Source organism: Choloepus didactylus, chromosome 5 (genome assembly GCF_015220235.1).
Source record: "Choloepus didactylus isolate mChoDid1 chromosome 5, mChoDid1.pri, whole genome shotgun sequence".
Lineage (NCBI taxonomy): Eukaryota > Metazoa > Chordata > Mammalia > Pilosa > Megalonychidae > Choloepus > Choloepus didactylus.
The window spans coordinates 56,803,174-56,822,526 of record NC_051311.1 but is presented as its reverse complement, the minus strand read 5'-3'; the positions used below and the strand labels follow the sequence as shown (position 1 = coordinate 56,822,526).

Sequence of the window (19,353 nt, the reverse complement as noted above, 5' to 3'; positions counted from 1 at the left end):
TCTAAGTGTGTTGACCCTTTCCTCAATACTCTTCTAAGGTGTTTCAAGCAACTCTACCTAATCTATTGTAGACATCAGGGTTTTTTATATGTTTCAAGGAGCTCTCCCAGCTGTTTATTAGGACTAGCTCCAAGTGCCCTCATCAGGACAAGGTGGGGGAAGAGAAAGGGAATAGCAAGGAGAGTGAAAGAACAGACCACACACTCTTTTCCCATTATTATGGCCTCACTTCAAGCTAGAAATCAGTTCTGAGTGGAAGAGAGGAAATGCTTTGAAATGGATGACAGTTTGAAGTCTTTAGCTCCATGGTACTTCTTAATACCTGGAAGAAAAATCAGATTATTTAAATACCCAACATAGAATGGAAATCCATTGGGTCTTCCTATGGTATCTCCAAGGAACAGGGAAGGGAGAGCCAACAGTATATTTTAAGAAAGTAGTGGTAGAAAAAAAAGTTTCCTCATTTTGAATCCTTCCAATTACAAATGACTCAAATAACCAGTTGTGTGAGTGTTGGAGTAAAAACTGTTGTTGCTGCTTCCTAGTTCTGTGAGTTATTTTTTCCAATTAGGAAATGGGTTACAATATGCCATTAGGCAATCTGAAAACACTAGTTATTCTGTCTTTATAAATACATGGAGTAAAATACATTAAATCTGCATTCCATAATAAATGGACTAGTTTTGGAATCTGGGAATTAGTAATACAACTACCATATAAAAGTTTTAGTAATGTACCATGGAGCTCAACAATGGAAAAAAACTGAGTTTTTCCATGAGGGCAGGGGTTGCTGATCAAAATTTTTTGTGAAGTAGATATATTTAAAAGGATCTTAAAATGCTGAGTGTGATTTAGAAAGGCAGAGAGAAAGAAGTCTTTCCAAGCAGAGGGAACAACAGGTAAAGGCAGTACGATACTAGGGATGAGAAATCCAATTTGGATAAAACAAAGAGCCCATATAGGAAGCAGTGGGAGATAAATCCTGAAAAAGACATTTGGCTTGTATCTAAAGAGTACTTGACACCAGGTAGCAGAGTTTATATTTCATTTGTAGGTACAGGAGTGACTGATTGAAATTCTAATACTACTCTTGTTATTTTCCAAAAAATTTTTGAACACTATCTTCAAGTTCTTGTTTGATAAACTGAACTTCAAATAGAGTTAACTGGGAGTAAGACTCCACTAAGGGATCCATGGACAGGGACTGGCTAAGGGACAACAGTGGCTGGGGGTAGCTACACCACACTGTTCTGATGGGAAGGACTTTGCCAACAAGGAGAGGACTTAAATTCTTGTTCCACCAGCAAAGGCTGAGGTGGAAGCAACAGATGCCTGTTAATCAAGCATGACTTCTGGATTTGGCAACCTTCAATAAGCCCCTCTTTCCTCTAAGTCAGTTTACTGCCCCATCCCAGTCTGATCCAGGTCTGAGTACAGGAAGTGAATTCTACACCACTGTGTGGGTCCCTGGGAGTAAAGGACCCTTTCCTGAAGTTAACCTCTTAACCTTAAAGCTGAATACTAGAGTATTCAAGACACTGTACTGACAGGAATAAACATATACTTCTCATTCTCTTGATCACCAAAAGGAGGAGAGAATGCTGCTGAGATACTGGAAACACATCAATAACTGTCTTAGAGAGTTGCTGTAAGTATTCAGTGTAACAATACGTGTAAAGTAGTTATCAGTTCCCAGCATGGTGGATTATTAGGATTTGTCAATGTTAAGTTCTGTTTCTCTATTTTTTTCTACAGAAGGGAACCACACAGAGTAAGTGATTTCTCTCCTACAAATGCCCTTCTAGACACCCCACCCCCAGATAAATGAAGACACATATATCCCCCACTAATCTCTTTCCCCATTCCTGCACAGACTCTTCATATGACATGGACTCATCCTTATACTTTCCCATACCCTTCTTCTGGAGCCCTATGGTTTGTTGCTGCCCATCTATGATGCAATATCAGAACAGCACTGGGTTCCAAAGTTGTGGACTGACTAGTGCAGGAGAAACAGAAGGGTTCATTCACCTTTTTCTAGATATTACACCTCTGTCCTTCCAGGCTAAGAATTCTTTAGAAATTTTGTTTTGTTCAATTTTGTTTTGTTAAGCAGACACAACATACTGTTGACTCATTTAGATTCCAACCAAAGAAACCCCTAAGCTTTTCTTTTTTTTCCCTATTGGATGCTGTTGTGCCATCTCTCCCCAATCCAGACCGTAGACAGTTGTTTGCTCTTCTAGATCTGGAAACAGGACTGCTAATGCCTGTTAAATTGTATCTTAGATGGACTGCCTCCATTCTAGCTTTTAGCTCATTAATTACCCTGTCTCATCCCCACCCCACAATCTTCAAATTACATTGATTTCCATTAACTTCCTTTATTGAAGACACCAATAAAATGTATAAATACAACAAGAGGCAAGGCAAAGAAGCCCTGTCACCTGCTACAAGCCTTGTAATAGGTTGAAAAGAAATTCAATAATCAGCACTCTTTTAGTATACTCATTCAACTGAAAATGAATTCATCTAACTGATCCAGAATCCATGTCACATTGTTACACATTTTCTCTAACAAATAATGAGAGGTTTTGTCAAATGCCCTGTTCAAGTGCAGACACACAATTCACTTACACAACTTCCAGCCTAGACATTCATGAAAAATGAAAATAAATCTACTGTGGAATGGCTTGGCCTTTGTGACTACTGTATTCATCAATACCTGGAATGAATTTCCTTTGTCCATTCCTCTCTGCCCCCCAAAAATGTATCTAAAAATTACTGCTATTTTCATAGAGGCAGTGTGACATTAAGATTAAAGAGTATGGACTCCCAGGCTTGAATCCTGGCTCTTCCACTTACTGGCTGTGTGAACTTGGGCAATTTCTCTTACCACGCTGTGCCTCACATTCCTCATCAGTAAAATGGAGATAATAACAGAACTCATGACATGGGATTTTTGTGAGGATTAAACAACTTATTATTTGTAATGCATTTAGAACAATTTTTTATACATAGTAAGCAATACAGAAATCCTCATTAAATAAATAGTTTAAAAATAAATCCAGTGTATTGGTATATAGATGCCAGACCAAGTCCCATAAACATCAAATCATGGATACCCTCTACCAGCAGAGTGTAGCAATACAAAGCACTACGGCAAGCACAAAAGCTGTAGTTTTCTTATAACCCACAAACCCAATAAATGACCAGAGGTAGAGTCTCTGTTAACTTCCTATCATTTGAGACTTATTTTTTTTCTGATGAATATTATTGCATTTCAAGAACTTATTATTTTTATTGGAGTCCAGCAGTCAAATACAGATTCAACATAAATGAACATAGACTTTCCTCTTCCAAGAAATACTTTTAAAGACTTTTCATTTTTATCAGAAAAACCATATAAATTGGGATAATCATTAAACTCGTGTATTTTATAGGCTACTTTAAATCATCCTATAGAATCTTTCCCATGGTCAGGGTTAAATTCAGAAGTCTACCACATAAGGAATCCATATTCTACTCTAATTCAGAACCTTATATGAGTCTTTACTAAACCTCATTTCCTTGTGTTTGAGTTATCACACCATTTAGACAAGTTGGGTTTGGATTCTGTTTTTATCATCCAATATATTTGCCCTTGATGTCCTTCATCAAGTAAGTGACAAAAATGTGGAACAAGATGGGCTAAAGATAAGCTTGTTTTCAAAATCAGGTTAATAGCAGCAGTACATTTTATAAATTCTTCTACCTTATGAAAAATTAAGGAGTTAGAATTGAGAAGCCCAACCTTCATTCTTCAAATTATAAATCCCTAATATTTTAGAGTTAAATTCAATACAGTACACTATAATCTTGCTGTGTAGTACTATTTTCTGAAATAAAAAATATTTCCTTTCAAGCCCTGTGATTTTGTACTTTCTTTCCAGAATAAGTAGGATTTTTACTGCATATTCAGAATTTACACATTCCTATTGGAGTCCATCATTCATTCATCCATTCTTTCATTTGACAAACATTTATTGAACATCTACCAATTGACAAGCAATGTGCTAGGTACTCCCTGAGCATATAACAGTGAACAAACAAGGAAATATACAGCATGTCAAATGGTGGTAAATGTTATGGAGAACATAATGTGCAGGTACGGATGTTTACAATTTCCTATATAAGGTAATACGTTAGATACTTTCCATTTACCTCTCCAGGTCCATTTTCAATCCATCTCCACCTTATTCTCTGTTATGGGATGTTGACCTCCAGGGACTACACAATAGGCTCTTTTAGTCTCTGGCTTCTAGTTGGGTTTGGGCAGTGGGACCACTGGCAAGGGGTCAAAGAGAGAGAAAAGAATAGATTTAGGGTATATATTCTTCTGTTTTTTTCCCTACTGGATTGCAATGGTTTGCCCATGTTTTTCTACTGAAGGGTTTTCTAGTTGGGTGGCAATCTCCATAAGTTTCTAACAACCTCTCTCTCCTTTAGGGTTCTAATAACTATCCTTGCATGGTGGTTCTAAACCTTGGCAATTTTGTCCCCCAGGGGATATATGGCTATGTTTGGATACAATTTTGTTTTTCACACCTGGGAGGATACTACTGGCATCTAGTGGGTAAAAGCCAGGGACACTGCTAAACATGCTAAACATCCTACAATGTGCAGGACAGCCTCCCACAACAAAGAATTATCTAGCCCAAAATGTCAATAGTGTTGAGGTTGAGAAACCCTGCCTTGTCCCTTAAGACCTGGGGGTGGGTATGCAATAGCTCCCAGTTGTTAGTGGCCCAGAGTTTCTGCACCACCCACTGTTGCTTTTCCCAAACCAAACCAAAACCTATGAAAATAGTTCCTTTATTAAACTCTTCTCAAATTACAAATGTCCTGCTGTTACTGGAACTGACACAAGTTGTTAGTCAGGATCTAATGAAGAAAACAGAAATCAGTCTGGATATTTAAAAGAGAGAGAACTTAATGCAGAGAACTGGTTATATGGGTTATTTGGGTATGCCCCATTGGTTGAAGGCAACAGAAGTCAGCTGGCATGGAGCCTGAGAACAGCAGTCTTTAGGACAGAGCAAAGTAGGGGAAGGGAATGGACCTGAAAACATATAGGACCATATCCAGCAAAGAAACCCTTGAAATAAGGGGGCATTTCAGTACAGACTTTCAAGAAGTGAAGAAGTATAACAGAGAGAATGAGTAACAGAGCAGCAGAAGATGAGATCAGAGAGGAAGCCAGGCAGCAGATCATGTAGGGCCCTACATGCCATAGTAGGCACTTTGGCTTTTGCTCTGAGATGAGAAGTCACTGGAGAGTTTTAAGCAGAGGTGACATGATCTTGACTTTTGATTTAAAAAGGTTCCTGTACTCAAAACCAAAATGACAAGCAAACCAATTAAAAGATGGGCAAAGGGTCTGAATAGATATTTCTCAAAAAAAGTTCTACAAATGGCCAAAGCACATGAAAAGATGCACAACACCATTAGCCATTATGGAAATGCAAATCAAAATTACAATGATTTGCTGCCTCACATCCACTAGAATGGCTATTATTTTAAAAATGGAATATAACAAGTGCTAGTGAGGATTCCGAGAAACAGGGACTTCCATACATTTTTAGTGGGAATGTAAAATGGCACAGCTGCTATGGAAAACAGTTTGGTAATTCCTTAAAATATTAAACATGAAATTACAATATGACCGAGATATCCCACTTCTCAGTATATACCAAAAGAACTGAAAGCAGGTACTCAAGCAGATATTTGTACACAAATATTCACAGCAGCATAATTCACAATAGCCAAAAGGTGGAAGCAACCCAAGTGTCCACCAACAGATAAATGGATAAACAAAATGTGGCATATTCATACAACGGAATATTGTTTAGCTGTAAAAAGAAATGAAGTTCTGATATATGTTGGATGAACCTTGAAAATGTTATGTAGAGTGAAAAAAGTCAGACACAAAGGACAAATATTCTATGGATTCACTTATATGAAATAACTAGAATATGCAAATTCATAGAAACAGGAAACAGATTACAGGTTACCAGGGGTGGGGGCTGGATGCATGGCAGGGGAGATGAGGAGTTAATGCATAGTGAGTGTAGAGTCTCTGTTTGGGGTGATGGAAAACTTCAGCAATAGATGGTTTTGATGATAGCCCAACATTGTGAATGTGATTATGCCACTGAATTGTATACTTGGGAGTGGCTGAGATGGGAAATTTTATGTTGTATATATGTTACCACAATTTAAAAGAGAAAGACTAAAGAGACAATGACAAAATGCAGTGCATGATCCTGGACTGGCTCTAATAATGGAGGAGGAAATGCCCAAAAGGACCTTGTTGGAGATGGAGTCATGTTCCTTACAAAATGCAGGTCTCCCACAAGACCCTTGGTCCTGTGGGTGTGAACAGTTTGTAAATAGAAACTTTGAAGATGTTATTAGTTAAGGTGTGCCCAAACTGAATGAGAATGGGCCTCAATCCAATGTGGATGAAGAGTTTATAAGCAAAGGAAACTGGACACAGAGAGAAGCCATGGGGAGCAGCCAGAAACTGGCAGTCAATGGACCCCAGAAGAGAAAGGAGAAGATGCCACCATGTATGTTGCCATATGATGGAGAAGCTAAGGACCAAGGATTGCCAGCAGCCAAGACCAGAATGCCACCATCTTCAGGAGAAAACATAACCTTGCCGATGACTCAATTTTGGATTTTCCTAGCCTCAAAACCATGAGTCAAAAAATTACCATAATTTAAGCCAACCCATTGTATAGTATTTGTTTTAGCAGCTAGGAAATGAAGACAAACATTACTGGGACAACTGAAGAAAAACTGGAATAAAGACCGTATGCTTTATATCAATATTAAATCTCTTCAACTCATAATTGTACTTACAATGCTTACATAAGTGAATATCCTTGTTCTTAGGAAATAGTCATGGAAATATTAAATGGTAAAAGAACATGATATATACAACCTACACTTAAAGATTTAGAAAATAGATAGGTAGATAGAGTATAGAGATTGAATGATATAACAAATGTGGCAAAATGTTAAAAGTTGGTAAATCTGGGTATCTGGGTAGGGAGTATATTGGAGTTCTCTGTATTATTTTTGTATTATGTTTGCAAATTTCCTGTAAGTTTGAAATTATTCCAAAATAAAAAAATTTTATTTTATTTATTTATTTATTTTTTTTTTTTTTTGAGTTATAACTCTGGCTGCTGTGAGTTTATAGACTTTAGTGGGGCAACAAATGAAAAGGGAAACCACTTTGGATATCATCTCAACAATCTAGGCAAGAAATGAAGGTGACTTAGACAAAACCCAAGAGGTAGATGAGGAGAGGGGGATTCTAAATCTACAGAATTTAGAAGATAGACTCAACAGAATTTGTTATTGGATCATATACAGGATGTGAGAGAAAGAGAGAATTCAAAAGCAATTTCAATCTGAAAAGCGCAGGTTTGGAGGAAAAATCAGGAGCTCACTTTGGACACACTAAGTTTGAAATGGTCATTAGACATCCAAGTACAGCTGTTGAGGAGGCCATTGACTATATGACTCTGGAATCTGGGAGATGTTTGATTTGGGGATATAAATGGGGGGGTGGTGTCAGTGGCATATAAATATTTATCTTATTTTGGGATCCCCAGAAGCACACCCTGAGTCAAGGATTTGAGTGCAAGTAGTTTATTTAGGAAGTAAGCCTAAAAAATACTGGTAGAGAAGCAGAGAAATGAGACAGGAATACAAAGGAAGTCAATAAAAGGTACATTATGAAGTAAGTTACCACTGTGGGCAACTGAAGTTTAGTCCCATCATGGAACTCTGGGATACAGTGTGGAATAGGCCTCAAAGTTACCCTAACTGAGGGACCAGAAAAGTAAGATAATTACCCACCAAACTTCTATCTATCTTTGTTTGAGGGATGCTCTGGAGGCATTCACTCTCCAGCATTTTCAGCTTATAAGCAGGAGAGTCAAGGGCTCCCTGGGCCAGTAAAAGGCTCCCAGGCAGAGAATCAGAAATGTTCTCTTCAGGCAGTCTTCTGTGTGTAGATGTGCATCTTGAGGGGATACAAGTGGAGTACCCATATCATGAGCCAGTCTGAGATGGCCTCAAGAGTGAGTGAAGTTAGAGAGAAAAAGTGTCCAATCACCAAAACCCTATAGCACACCAAAATTTGGAGGTCAAGGAAATGAGAAGGAACCAGCAAAGGAGACTGAGGAGAAGAAAGTGGAAAAGAGAGCATGAAGTACTGGACATCAAAGTAAGAAAGTTTTACAAGCAGGAGGAATAGATTAACCTCATCAAATGCCACAGAAAGGTCAAATATGGTGAGAATTGAGGATTAGCAATTGGATTTAGCAACTTGGGGTCCACTGGTGACCTTGACCTTGTAGGTACGGTTCAAGATAGGGTCTGTGTTCAAAAGAGAAGAGAAATTACAGGCAACCTATATAGACAACTCTTTCAAATAGTTTTGTTTTAAAGAAATCAAATAGCAACTGGAGGAGGACTTAGAGGTCAAAAGAGAGGGTTTTTCAGTATGTGTGTTTGTGTGTGTGTATGTGTGAGTGTGCGTGTTGTATGTTTTAAGACAGAAATGTTTGTATGTTGATGATACTAATCCAGTCAAGAGGGAAAAATAGATGATGTAGGAAAAAAGAGGGAAAATTAGAGAAGTGATACCCTTAGTAGGTGAGAAGAAATGGGATTTGTCAACAGCCAGAGGGACCTCCCTCAGGAGCACAGACCATTCATCAATAGTAACAAAGAAAAGACAGAGGGTATGGCCACAGATGTCAATAGGTGGAGTATGTGGAAAATCTCTTCTAAGCTGCTATATTTTTCACAGAAGCAAGGAAGTCAGCTGAGAGTTTGGGGAAGGAAACTGTTGGAGTGTTGAGAAGAGAGAAGGTGTGAAATAGTCATCCAGGATTGTGAATACATGAGGGAAGTGTAGAAGGATGACCATGCAGCACCAAAGGCCCATCTGAGGTTAGTGATCATAAATTTAAAGTGAGAGAAGGCTGCATGGTTGTGCCTTTCTCCTGCCATGTTCAGCTGCTGAAAGTGCAAGTGTGGAGTTGGAAAGAATTGGACTTAATAGAGACTGAAGATACTTTATTGACAAGCCCCAACATGTAATTTTGCTCCAGGAAGACATTATATAGTAATTAGCTAAGAAATCAGATTTTTCTTGGGAAAATCATCCTGAATTCCAAGAATCTTGTAAATATAAGTAAAGAGAGATTAAGGAGATTTATGGGGAAGTGAGGTAGAAGTTGCTTTATTTAATCCATTTTGAAAATGTTGCTTTGCAAAAACTGATCTGGGATTTACTAGGAAACAATAGGTTAACTGCTTAACTGCCAAGCAATGTTGTGAACTGGCTTTCCTCTCTGAGTCTCTTGACTGGTGTACTCTCTAACCACAGATTAGCTAAGGAATCAGAATCCAACATACCATTTAACTGTCAGAGCTGTAAACAATCTGTTCCAGATTACAAGTAACTGAGTATATAACAACTATAGAGATTGTAAAAAACAAGAAAGGTATGTATGGCATAGAACCACCTTTTTCCAGTACAAATGGCTTATTGCTGTACTGTTTGGCAAGCTTCTGGTCAAAGATTCCAGTAAGAAAACTCTTGGCAACCCAAAGCTGGTTAACCTGGACCTCTATTTTTTTTTTCCCTTATTGCCAACAGGCAAAGATATTGTGTCTTTCTGAACCAGTATTCAGTTTCTGGACAAAGTCAAAGAGTCCATTTACAAGTGATCGGAAGACATCCATAACACTTAGCCACAGGATGTGGGCAATAAAGAGGGCTGTCTTAGTTTCCTAGGGCTGCCACAAAAAACTAGGTGGCTTAAAACAACATAAATTTAGGTCTCACAGTTCTGGAGGCTAGAAGTTTGAAACAAAGGTATTGGAAGGGCCATGCTCCCACTGAAGTTTGTATGGAAGTATTCTGTTCCACATCGCTTTCTTGGCTTCTCGCAGGGGTCGGCCATCCTTGGCATTCCTTGGTTTGTGGCATAACTCAGTTTCTGCCTATGTTGGTACATGGCTGTCTTCTTTTTCTGGGTTTTGTCTGTGTCTGTGTGCAAATTTCCTCTTCTTATAAGGACACCAACTGCATTGGATTAAGGGCTCAGCCCACTCCTGTATGACCTCATTTTAACTTATCACATCTTCAAAGACCATATTTCCAAATAAAGTCACATGCAAAGGTACCAGGGGTTAGTAATTCAATGTATCTTTTTGGAGGACCAATTCAACACATAACAGGGGGTGAACTTGTATTTTAGTAAAGTGAAAATGCCAGGAAAAAGACAAAGGAGCATTCCTGTGGTTAGGGAATGTTCCAGTTTACCAATGCTGCTGGGATGCAAAACACCAGAAATGGATTGGCTTTTATAAGGGGGGTTTATTTGGTTACACAGTTACAGTCTTAAGGCCATAAAGTGTCCAAGGTAAGGCATCAGCAATTAGGTACCTTCACTGGAGGATGGCCAATGGCGTCCAGAAAACCTCTGTTAGCTGGGAAGGCACGTGGCTGGTGTCTGCTCCAAGTTCTGGTTTCAAAATGGCTTTGTCCCAGGACGTTCCTTTCTGGGCCACAGCTCCTCTTCAAAATCTCATTCTCAGTTGCTCTTGGGGCATTTGTCCTCTCCTAGTTTCTCTGGAGCAAGAATCTGCCCTCAACGGCCATCTTCTAACTGTCTCTCATCTGCAGCTCCTCTGTGTTCTTCAATGTGTCCCTCTTGGCTGTAGCAAGCTCGCTCGTTCTGTATGAGCTTTTATAGGGCTCCAGTGAACTAATCAAGGCCCACGCTGAATGGGCAGGGCCATGCCTCCACGGAAATTATCTAATCAGAGTTATCACCTACAGTTGGGTGGGTCACATCTCCATGGAAACACTCAATCAAAGAATTACAATCTAATTAACACTGATACGTCTGCCTACACAAAATTGCATCAAAAATAATGACGTTTGGGGGGACATAATACATTCAAACTAGCACAGGGATGGAGGCTGGAATCACTGAGCTCTGAAAATTTGGGGATGTTTCTCTAAGATTCCTTTTAGCAGAATGTGGTTTCTTCTCCAAAAAACAAGTTTCTGATAGCCTAGAAAACCTACAGTTTTTAACTGTAGATAATTAACTCCATTATCCTGTTTTTATGAAAATGTTTGCAAAGATTTTGCTCACCATAAGGTCATGCCTTTATGATTTAGTCAGCCTGGTCCCATGGTCCAGAAATTTCAACTTAAAGAAGGCAGGTTCCCAGACACATGCCAGTTCCTGGATTTTTTACTTGGCTCATCTGAATTGAAAAGAAATAACAGCAAACACTACACTTCATTCATTCTGTTCTCTGCCTTAAGTGCTCTTGCCCCACTTAGACAGTACCTGCTTCTCCTTCAAGACTTGCTCATGTGCCTTCTGCTTGGTGAAGGCCTTCCTGGAACCACAGAATCAACTGTGTCTTCTATACCCCACAGAACTGTACATTCTGTTAAAGGACTTGTTAAATTCTTTTACAGCTTATTTTTATTTGTTGTCTGAAAGACTCCAGAGTAGGGATCAGGCCATATTCATGTTTGTATCACCAGCACTTAGCCCACATAGCTCAATAAATGCTTTGTGTAAATTAAGGAAAGCAGTGCCTTACAAAATCTACAGTAACCAAATCCAAAGTTTCTCTAAATTGCACAACTGCTATTATTTAACTTCATCTAATTTGGATTACAAGGTATTAGGATTTGGCAAAGTAACAAAGTAACATACAAATTAGTGCAACCTGTGTGAGCAATGAGGCTAATTCAGTGCAGAATTATAGAGGTTAATAAGGGCTTGCTTCTTCGCCATTATGGTTGGGGAAAATTTCTTTCCTGGAGATTAAAAGGGCAATGTCATCCTCGGGATCACAAGATTCTTGGACACAGGACACATGGGAGGTAGATTCTTCTGATTTTTGATTAGAGCTCAGCAAAGGTTTTCCAGAATTAATCACTGAAGAAACACACTGAGCCATATTTTCCTTCATCTGATTACTGCAAAAAGCTAAAGTGTTTACACCAGATGATGGCGAAGGTTATGTTATCATTCAATGGTCTATACAAATGCCTCTTTTCATCATATTTAGTTTGGAGTTATATCTGGAGTTTTATGTATTTGAAGATATTCAAAATGAGTCCTTAGTTGTATAAGGACAACGGACTGAACACTTAAGCTTACAGGTAAATATGCTCCATAGGAAAGATGAAAACATAGCAATGAGCAAAAGCTGAGGGCAGAAAAATAAGGGGAAGGACTGGGTAGGAAAGGAGTGTATATTCCCAAGGGAACATGTAGTTGCTGCCAACTAAAACCATGGGAAGAGGATACAGACTATGATTCAGACATAAAACCAAATTTGTAAAGGAGTCAAAAAACACATGAATCATCGTCCTCTCTTGTCCATTGTGATCATTAGTCAAAAGCTGGCAAGAATCAAAATCAGTCTGTTGTGACAATTGCAAACGTTTGCATTAAATAATCTTTCCACCAAGAATTCCAACAGCTCCTAACATACACCACATAACATCTCAATTCCTTAACCTATTAACACCCTCATAAATCTGGCACCATACTCTATTCACCCTAATTTCTGACAGCTTTTCCATTTTGGTCAAGGTGGTATTCTCACTACTTCCTATACTCCAAACTTTACTCTTTGGAATAAAGAGTCCCCCCTTCACCTTTATCTGTTCCCCCATGCATTTTCCTTCTTCTCCACCTATTTGAACCAATTTATTCTGAAGTTCCAGTGCTAGTCCCATACGATCTGTGGGGTTTGTCACTACTACAAACCACAGTGGTAGCTCTCTGCTCTGAATTTCTACACTGTCACTTGAGACCAAGAAGCCCAGTGAAATGTTTCTATTGAAGTCAACCTATCATTTATGGACCCCACTGGGTTCATACACTGTGCTAGTAGCACAATTTCTTGATTTTCATAGATACTAAATAAAAATTGCTGTTCACTGTTTTAAACAGTTCTTTATTTCCCACAGATGACCAAAACAGCTAAAGGATTTTTTGCTCCTCTTTAATCCTGTACCAGGGAAACACTATTTTTTTTCCTTCAAAGGCTAAGAAAGCATTGCTGGATACAAAGCTGGTAAAAGCTATTGAAATCTCCAACTTAACCCCTTCCAAGTTGAGGGAACACTTGCATAACGCTTAGTTAAAGCACATATTGGTAACAGGTGCAGATAAGGGAGTAGTGGTATTAGAGCCATTGACCATTTCTTGGATATTCAGACTGTGGAATGAGTATCGTCAGTGGCATGTGCTGAGCCTCACCCAAGGATTCAGAATGACAGTAATTCTTTTGGGATCTGCATGGTGCAGGAAAAAAAAAAAATGGCCAAGGCTAGATTCAGTTCTCAAAGTTGGGCAATCCCAGTTTAGTCATAAGCACATAATGGAATATTCATATAGTAATTCTGCTTAATATCTGAAACCCCCAAATGTCTCTATTTCTAGAGTGATATCTCTGTAGTAAGAAAATGTTTTCAAATGCCAAGAAATTTAGCCTGGTATTTTCTAGCTCACTCTAATTCACAGGTGATGAATGAAAGACAAACTCTGAAACAAAAATTCTCCTGTCTTTAATTGAACAAACAGTAGCCTGCCCTTGAGTGACTTTTCTATAGTTGACCCACTGTGTAGATTATTGTAAGAAATACTCATCCCCTCTCTCTTTTACCTCCATGAAAGGAATGTATTTCTTCCTGCCACTTAACTTTGGGCTTGGCTCTATGACTTGCTTTGGGGGATGTAACACAGATAGGAGCTTTAAACATGCTTGAGTGGCTGGGCTTGCCATCTTGTACCTCTGTCATGGCCATGAGTTCATAAGTAGAACATGACCTGATTAGCCACTTGTCCAAAGAGGGAGAGGACATACAGAGCAGAGTTTCCCAGCTGACCTGCAGCTCTGTGAGATTAAAAGATTGTTATTTTAAGGCACTGAATTTTGGGGTGGTTTGTTACACAGGATTTCTGTGGCAATAGCAAACTGATATACATACCAATAGCTCCACAGTCAGATGTTTCTAAGTTTTGTTTCTGTTCCCAGGAAACACATACTTGTCCCTATAAGGTGCAAGTATATTTCCTTATGGGTCTCTAGCCCAAAGAGCAGAAAGTGCTTCAGACAAAAGCATCATTATTTTTTTCCATTTCTGACATTATGTTCCCTTCTGAGTACTAGGGGTGCTCAGAGGGAAATGTGATGACTCTGTGCACAGGTACTTAGACTGCATTCCAGACTCAGAGGGTGATCATGATCCCTAAATCTGTCACTGCATCATTGCTAAGAGCTTGAAGGTAGGATGCTATATCAGCTAGTGTACTGGAAAGAAACAGTACACTCAGCTTTGTTGTTTTCGTGGTAGAGGTTTTTTAATAAAGGAACTATTTACGAACATATGAGCAGTGTTAGAGGAAGCAACAAGTGATGTTGAGGCACCCAGAGACTAGTAACAATTCCATCCCCAGACCTGAAAAGCAGGGGAGAAAATGTTGTTATCAGAATGTGTTTGAGAACTATAGCCAAGAGGGACTGCCCAAATTAGCTGCTGTTTTGGTGATATGGTCACTGCTATAACAACAGTGAAGCAGAGAGGGAGTGGGAAAAATAAACACCCCAACCGATCTCTCTTCCCACTTTCTGATCTCCTGCCCATGCGTCTCACTGGCCAGACAGCAGGGAAGTCTTAGTGACACGTCTATGAAGGTCAGCCTCCCAGGACAAAGAACAGAGTGAACAGAGAATGGGTCTAGGGAAAATCAAAGGAATAACCAAAAGAAAAGTTTAGTAACACTTACCCCAGTTTCCTCAGGAAAGAAAATACAAGGGAAGGCAAGAAAGGTGTTAAGCTTACAAGAATATTGGCTACAAAGTTTACAAAGTCTTTGAGTTTGAATTGAGGAGCAAAACATATGGAGAATTAGCAAATTCGTGACTGGACCAGTAAGTACTTTGCACTACACTATGCAGACCCTAAGGATTTCTCCAAAAATATCATGAGACAAGTCTGTGGGACTGTAATGCATCAGTGAAATTAACATTAAAGTACTTGGAAGATCATTAGTTTGAGGAGGGCTATCGAACTACACTTCAGGCTTTAATCTTTGGAGTTAGAATTGGGGTTTGAGTAGAAGTATGTCAATGGATAAGGAAGCAATATGTCTTGATGACAGTAAATTTCCAGAATCCTGAACCACAGAACCCTGATAGTTTCATTTAAGATTCTTGACCTATTATGTGGAGCTATTTACCTAACTTATAAGCCCATCACATATCCATAAACCCAAACTTTTCAGAATATGTTAATTGTTGTTGTTATAAAAGTTTTAGAAAGGAAGGTGCAGAGAAAAAGAGACACTGTGGACTCACTGGACCACACATACAAGTAAGCATTTACATATGTCAGCATTGACCACCTCTCTCTTCAAAATTACTCTTGCTTTCCATTTGTGCTGCTAAAAACAGGCAAAGATAGTGAGTAAAACCAAAATAGAGTTTGAAGATGTCCTTTATTATACACAGAAGTATCTTCACATGTTAGGAAAAATATATATTACATTAATTTGTTTCAAGAAATCAAGAGGCTGACTATCCACTTGAACTCAAATATGTTGAGACATACTTCCTTGGTTTTGTGATTATTTCTTAAGCTAGATCTTTAGCTAATACGAATTCTCTAACAAGAATATTTTGGGGATAACACCAGGTAAACCACAAAGGAAGTGAATTCAAGGCCTTGAGGAATGATGGATGAGGGAAACACTTAAGATTATCAGAAGATTTACTACCAACACATTAATCCTAATATTATTTCATTATTATTAGTGACTTTGTTTGATATTAGGCTAGTCTAGATTGGTTTCCTCTAGAGCAGATATTGAGACTAGGATTGAGTGCTAGTAGTGTATTTGGTAGACAGGAGAGGCAGAGAGACAGGGAAGGGAAGAAAGCCAGTAGGAAATGCATCAAGACTAGATTACTCTAAATCATTCTTTTATTAAATTTATAAAGCTGGAAATGATCAAATGCTGTTTTTTTTTCATTGTCAACAGTGATGTGTTATTTTATGTAATTTCCTAATGCTAATGGAACTCCCCCAAAAGAAAGTTATTCAAAAAGAAAAAAAAAGTAGGTTACTGCTGTGGGGAACTGAGGCTCCTTTCTACTGGGGATCTCTGGGAGACAGTGCAGAACATGCCTCAGAGTTTGCCCCACTCAAAGGATGAGAAAGCTGGAATATTTAGCCACTAAATCCCTTCTGTCATGATTTTGAGGGTTGTTTCCAGAAATGTTAACTCTCTGGCAATCCAAGCCTGCCTGGCACCCAGCATGCTCCTGTGGTGGCAGAAATCTCTCATGCTGAGGGATGCAGGTATTCTCAGCATGTACAGGAACGGTGACTGCCAAAAGCACTTACTTCAGATGCATACTGATTATAAAGGCACTATTAAAGCTTCCTTTCAATGAGAGGAAACCTAAATGCCAGCAACAGAGGGTGGCAAGATATGGAAAGCATACATTATAATCCTTCTGAGAGCAAGTCTACTTTCTTCCCACACAGGATTCCTGCATGCTTCTGCTCAACCCCCAAGGAATCACTGAAGGTCAGGCTAAGGGAGGCCTGAAAACAGTTTCTGCTTATCTTCTCAGAAGACATTGGGAACAGGTCATTGGGAACAGGTCACGGGAAGAGTTTTACAGAGGACAGCTAGCAGGAGAATGCAATGCCTTTCTAATATTCCAAGGAAATAATATTGCTTTCTCATGCTATAAATTTTAATCATCCTAATTCTCTAGAGGTTTAAAAGCCATAAGGATTTTCCCTTCAATGGAAATATGAAACGTGGGTGCTTACTGTTTTACAGATCACATTTCCATACAGTTACGTCTCTTTAGATTTTATCATGTGCCTCCAGGTGAGTTGCAGGTAGCCTTACAAGCCTTTCACACCTCTTGAAGTCAAACGGAATGAGCAACTAAGATTTGGGCTATTAGTATGTTCTAAATTAGGACACAGGGGAGGGTGCATGAAGGGAAAGAGTCCCCCTGCCCTAAAGTTCTACAGAGTTTCCAAAAGAGTGAGTGATGTTGATTCTAGGTACATGGTTCTCATGTAGCTTAAAAGCCAGTTTCCTTACCTCAGGTTCACTGGAGGAAGGATTCTTTCTTTAATGTGAGAAGGACAAGAAGGCACCATTGAAATGCCAGTTACAAAGAGAAAAAATCTATGGGTAGCACAACATTTTGCTTCAAATAAAATGTCTTTACAGGGTTGCTATGCTTTAAGTTGATTGTCAATAAATGTAATTATTTAATTGGATTATGAAAATAATGAGTAAGATGATCACACCTGCTGGAAATAGTGGGGCAGCTGAAGGCAGAGTGGCAAATGGTTGAACAGCAATAGGTCAAAGGCTGGCTGTAGTTTCTAGCAGATTATGCCTAAAGACACAATAATTATTAAAATGTATCCTCAAAGAAGTCATAAGTTCCTTAAGATAAAAGGACAGTAAGAACATTTACATATTTACGTGAAATATGTAACTAAATATTTCATTGCTTAATTTAACATTTATTGGACATCTGATAGGTGTCAGACACTCTGAGTGATTAGAAGTTTTAATCAGTGGGGTTCGTTAATTATCTTGATTTGTCTTCCTGTACTTAAAAACAATATGACAACAATGAGGTGGTTCCCAGCCTGATCTCTTTTTCATTCTGCATTTATACCTGAGTCACTGCAGGATATGTTAAGCAACTTTTTCCTCAGCATCTGTTGACCGAAATACTTTCCTGCATTGATTAAAGCTTCATGTTTTACAAAGCCTTTTCAAATGCATTATCTCATTTAATTTCTACCAAAAATGCATGAAATTAGTTTTAATGTCTTATTTTGTAAATGGGAAAATTGAGTCTAAAGTGAGCCTGAATTGAATCTGAAATGGTGATTTCCCAAATGTTACAGAGTGAGTACTTGGCAGAGTCTGAATTTGAACCCAGGTCTTCTGTTGTCTAATAGAATCTGCCTGCCTTCCTTTATTCCTTCTGTCCATAAACATTTGAGCATCCAGCGAATGTTAGTCTCTTTGCCAGTATCAAGGGATAGACACAATAGTAACCAGAGAGTACTGTCCCTGCCTTCACCAAAGCTTACAGACTTGTGGACATTCAGTTTACAAGTGTAATTGTAATACAGTGTGATTAAATGTCACATGACAGGAAAAGTAGACAGTGCCCTGGGGACATATAAATAGGGGATGCTAAACAACTTCTTAGAGGGAGGTTAAGGAACTCTTCCCAGAGAAAGTGCTGAACAGTGGTAGTTAACTAGGTGAGGAGCAGGTGGTGGTAAGTACTCTAGGCAAGGGAACAGTATGTGAAAAATACAATAGGGCAAATTAGCAAGTTCATGAAAACAAGCTCAACATCTTTAGGCATTAGAGAAATGCAAATTAATCCTAAAATAAGATACTAGAAAAGCTAAAATTAAGACTGACAATGCCAAGAGTTGGTGAGGATGTGTAACAATTAGAATTCAAATATATTGCTGGTGGGAGTATAAAATGATACAAGCACTTTAGAAAAGAGTTTGGCAGTTTCTTAAAAAGTTAAACATGTAATTACATTATGATCCATCAGTTGCAGTCCCAGGCAATTATCCAAGATAAAAATATATGTTCACAATGGATTTGTACAAGATTGTTTAGCCTTATTCACAGTAGTTAAAATTGAAAACAACCCAAATGTCCATAAACAGGTGAATGGGTAAACAAATTGTAGTATATTACCATTCAGCAATAAAAATAAATGAATAACTACTGATACATGCTACATACAACAGGAATGAATTTCACAAACAGAATGCTGTACAAAAGAAGCCAGACACAAGAGTATATGCTGTGTGATTCCATTTACATGAAGGTCTAGAACAGGCAAAACTAAGATGAAAAAAAAAATCAGTAGCTGCCTTTAATCTAAGATGAAAGAAGTCAATAGTTGTCTTTGGGGAGTGGGAGATTGCCTGGGATCTATCTTTCTCAGGACATAGAAATGTGGTAGGGGTGTGGGTAAAGGAGTGTATCTATTTGTCAAAATTGTTCAGTTAATATTTGTGCATTTCGATGTACGTAAATTTTGCCTTAAAACTGCATAAATAATGATATCATAAGGAGGGGTTTGAGAGTGGGTGGAAGTATAGATGAAATAAAAGTGGTAGAACTTGGATAAAAGTTGAAGCTGAATGAC

General features: G+C 38.6%; 1 long non-coding RNA gene across 1 annotated transcript in view; it reads right to left on the bottom strand.

Moving 5' to 3' along the window:
• Positions 1-19,353, bottom strand: part of LOC119534081 — a 124,722-nt gene that overhangs the window by 59,934 nt on the left and 45,435 nt on the right. Inside the window, exon 3 of the long non-coding RNA XR_005216951.1 lies at positions 4,204-4,326. This is a non-coding gene — a long non-coding RNA (uncharacterized LOC119534081). The remainder of the gene's footprint in view (positions 1-4,203; positions 4,327-19,353) is intronic.